Here is a 4,748-nt window from a genome sequence, read left to right as displayed (position 1 = left end):
AAAGGACGGTTAGGATCACTACTTAATTTTATTTTAAAAAATAATACAGCAGCACCATAGCAAAATTCTTCTTGTCAAATCTTACTTTTTGCAGGCAGATAGCAGAGATAAGAGGAGATAAGAAAATAAGAAGCTGTGGCATGAAAAATTTATTTATATTAAATATCCTGTGACTCACGATTTATCATAAAGTTGGTATTTAAGAGACGTTTGGTTCATAATCGAAATCAGAATGGAAATAAAAATCAGAATGGCTTGAAATTGAAATCAGAATAGTCAAATCTTCCGAAGTGTTTCGTTCATGATCGGAATCAGAATCGGAATCGAAATTGAAATAAAAAATGAATCCATAGAGGAGAGTAGAGATTGAATTCTATATAAATTGATCCATTTCCATTCCACCCTGAAATCAGAATAGGAATGAAACTCTTTCCAACCAAACGATTGGAATGGAAGTCATCCATTTCGATTCCTATTCCAAACCCCTACTCCTCTCAACCAAACATTCTCTTAGTGTAAGAAGCAGACCTCAATCAAACTGACAGAATTCCGATGAACCGAGTTTCGACGCATATTTCTCGTCAAAGCTTCAGCTATTGTTTTCAAAATCTTATTCTGCATGCAACCAAATGTATATTAAATGAACAAGAGAAAGAAAAGTTAATGCTTACATATTGTGCCAGGAAACACAGATGCTCCTCAGAATTGGCATGTTACCAAGTGCCACTAGCTTTATTGAGTGTTAGGGTCAAAAATGCTTCAGAAATCATCATACTAAATAAGACGTGAGCAATGTTTTCTACAATCATATTGCTACAATAAGAGAGTTTAAATGTATAAAAATAATTTTTTTTAAAAAAAAATAATGTTAAGCAAGGCTAATACAATACAATAGTGCCTCGGTTCTCTACTTGGCTCTTGAATCACATCAACTGGAGCATGCCACTTTAATTTCAGAGACATTTGTCTGGTCATCAATCAGGTCACTGGACATTGCTGAAGGTATTCTATGACGATTCAGAATTCGAGAGGTAGCTAGCTGGGCATTTTGATAGTTCAGCACAATTACTCTTTCATCGTCCAAATCAAATCTTAAGCTTTCTTCACTGCAACCCTCCACCAGCTCACACAAATGTTTTAGATTCTCAACCTCCACACCATTCACTTTCTTCACCTGATCACCATTTATTTCATGCTATGAGATCCATTGATTAAGAAACATGCAATCATAGACAAATGGTTTAACAAGGGTTTTAAATTGGTGGACTGTGATGGTTTATTATGAAAATTGATGGAACCAGACTCCTTGGTTAGGACTGTAGATTTGTAAAATAGAAGAGGTGATACCTGTAACTCAGACAGCCGCTCATATCCTGCGTTTATATCATCCATCAGGACCTAAGCCACAAAGAGTTGGAGATAATCATACTGATATTGATCATGATTCTGAAAACAAAGGCTGTAACAAAGAAGAAAGGGGAAAAAAAGGGACCACCTTCCTAAATCAATGGACACTACAGGGGTTACTTGGATACTGTCAGCCATATATTATACTTTGTTACATCAAATTCAGCACATCAAATAAAGAAACTTAATAAATGGTTCATACCTGAAACAGAAAGAAAGTAAAAAATTCTATATATTGTCTAATACGTGACAAGGTGAACAGGGTTGTACATAAGGTTAGCTGACAGGTTTGCTTGCTTCTTTTCAAGTTATCACAGGTTTTCCCTGATCTTTGTCCTTAAATTGTATCACACCAGATAGATTATTCATATTTGACAAGGGGTCATGAATTCTTGAGCATTGGCTGAATGATAGAGCAGTTAGGGCTGTAAGAAGAGCTAATGCAGAGCAGATATAGACCATGGCCAAGCAAGATGTTAAATCTCAATGCAATACACGGTTGATGTCAATTAAGGGAGACAAATATGGCATTTCTTGAACCACAGCCAAAAAACATACTAATCACATGATAGAATTGTAAACATTCCCCTCCACATATTAAAGATGACAAAGGATAATAGAGCAATCTCAATGCAACAGCTTGATGTCTTGACTTTCTCTTAGCAGACCATCCCAAATGTCTGCTGATGATGAAGATAAAGAAACGATAAAGATTAACTGTCTCGACATTTTAACTACATTCTCACAGCAATAACTTACAAGGGCTGAGCACTACTAAATCTGGTGCTGTAATATTTTTTACTTAGGCCCAATCTAAAACACAGTTTTTGAATTGTTCATTACCATTTTTTCCATGTTAGTCTTTCCACAAATAGAACCATGAGGAGAACTCCCGGTGGTTTGGAGCCCTAATAAAGAGGGTCGGCAAAAATACTCATCACATTATTGATGATGATGACATTAAAATAGGCAAAAATCTTGGCAGTCTGAAAAGTAAATTTATGTAGTAGTTTTCAAGAAGCATGTCTCATATAATTCTCCATACAAGGTTCATCCAACATGATTCTATGGTTGCAAGCCTGTTCATTTAGGGTCATCTCCTATTATGCAATTTAAAAATATATTTGTACATTATCCCTTAAAAACGGCAGCCCCTCCCCCACCCCCTTCTTTTTTCTGACCTATAGTGTGCTATTCCATTCTTTTTATCCTAGACCATGTCCAGTTCTTCTCCTTGCTAGGGTCGTCCTTTTGGCCTTCATTGCTAATGAGTACACATTTCAATCGGCTCCTTATCACATTTGCCTTCAGGCATGGTACTCGGGAGTTTGCTGCTTCAACTATTTCAAGCAAGCTATCATTTCTAGTGCCAGTAGATAATTATTAATTAAAAGGAATCTATACCTAAAAAAAGTTTTCGAAGCAATCTGCACTAGGGATCATTAGCATACCACATATTCGCTGATATTAAAGAATTATGGGAGTCTAAAACTAGACCAGCAATTCATTGAAATTTAAAAAATCTTCAGACCCCAGATGTCTTATGCACATAAAAATGAAGGGATAACATAATTTTGAAAATATACCTGAGAAAGGATGACCAGCTGTTCACCCGCCCTTTTAGGTAGTTCCGCAATGCTCGCACATAGTCGACGGGGTGATGTGTTATACCAGTCTTCACCATACTCATGAAGGTATGGCTGGGTCAATGGAACAAAGACCAGTCCCGCAAAAAATGTAATAGCCAGGCAGCTTATCAAACTGATGAACAGGAACCAAAGGTTGTAACTGCAAAATCAGAAAGGCATACATGTTATTCATAAGATAAGCATCTACACTCTTACTCAGAAGTAAAAGGATCTCAATAGGAGCTCCAATTCTTTCCTAGTCTGTCTAAAAAACAACAAAAGGGCAACTCTTGTGAAGAGCGATAAAAAATATAATCAAGATGTTTTGGACCTAGGAATGTAATCATAGTTCCATTCATGATCATGAACATTTTGAATCCTATTCCAGGTATCTATCTCTCTCATTGTCCATCCCTTAAATTTTAAATTTATATAAAAAGAAATATAAAAACAACATGGTTCCTGTTGCTGCCATAACTACAACGAGTAGCATCAAATCTTCAACTAGCAGCATATATACAGAAATGATAACCATGCTAGCACCACATATACAGAAAGGGATAACCATACTAGCACCACATATACAGAGAGGTTAATGCCATATGAACATGAGTAACCATACTCACAGGTTGAAGCGAAATGCAGAATTCATTCTCTATGCATCTCGCAATACTCTAACATGTGCTGTCTCATTGGGTTTCTTCATAGAGACTAGATGATCAAAAGTTATTCTCTCTCTGTTTCGAAAAGGAACTGCAAACCATAGGATCAAAGAAGGTAAACATGAGCACAATCAAAACAACAAATTCAGTACATCTACTTGTGTCTGTAATTACGAATACATAACTATCATTCTGATCATGGATTAAATTCGCATTCCACTGAAATCATTTCCAAGGACAAATGATATGCGCCAGCAGTAAGATTTGGTTTGAAAAGGACTAAATTTGATAAGATAGAAAAGGCTTAGCCAACCTGTTCATCATTTGCTATAGGCACACCATCAAATGCAAGAATAATGTCATCTTTCTTTAATACCCTATGGGCATCTGACAGAGGATTGATTTTGTTCACAAGAAACCAGTCATTTCCGGGTGCATGCGGAAGTGCTCCCTTAGTTGAGCATTTTCAGTAGCCTGGCATGACAATCCAGCGAACAAATCCAACATATTTGCCACTCTCTTCTACTCCAGCAATAAAATGTTTTATTACAGGGACTGGGATTATATACCTGCAGAAGAGAGAATTGACTGAAGGCTAAGATATAGAAAAGATAAACCAATATTTCAGTAGTTGAGACATTTCAATTCACATATCAATTTTAATATTTCAGGGCAGTAATCAAAATTCAGACTATGCATTTCACCTTTTATGATGGAGTATGAAATGGTTTTTGCCCTCAATCAGTTTTTTTCAAATGAAACCAATTACATCAACCAAGCCAAAGGGACTTAACACATTCACCCAATCCAGTTTTGGCTAAGACTGTAAAGACCGAATGGCTAAAACTGGAGCAAAATATTTCAGTTAAATGAAAAGTTATAATGCATGCTTTTATCCTGCTAAAATAATGACAAATATTCTTTTCAATGTATGTGATTATAAATGCAATATTTACACCTTCCAAAAGTTGAGCTTTCTTCATTGTCCTCTTCCTACACTAGCCAGAGAGACAATATTTATCAAATTTGGCATAATTAAATAATGTCGATA

The 4,748-nt window shown here is 36.0% G+C and overlaps 1 pseudogene; it reads right to left on the bottom strand.

The window, feature by feature from the left end:
• Window positions 1-742: 742 nt before the first annotated feature.
• LOC140851186 (protease Do-like 10, mitochondrial) overlaps window positions 743-4,748 on the bottom strand; it is a 5,285-nt pseudogene continuing 1,279 nt past the window's right edge.

Source organism: Elaeis guineensis, chromosome 8, assembly GCF_000442705.2.
Source record: "Elaeis guineensis isolate ETL-2024a chromosome 8, EG11, whole genome shotgun sequence".
Taxonomy (NCBI): Eukaryota; Viridiplantae; Streptophyta; class Magnoliopsida; order Arecales; family Arecaceae; genus Elaeis; species Elaeis guineensis.
The sequence above is the reverse complement of the archived record's forward strand: the minus strand, read 5'-3'. Positions and strand labels throughout refer to the sequence as shown.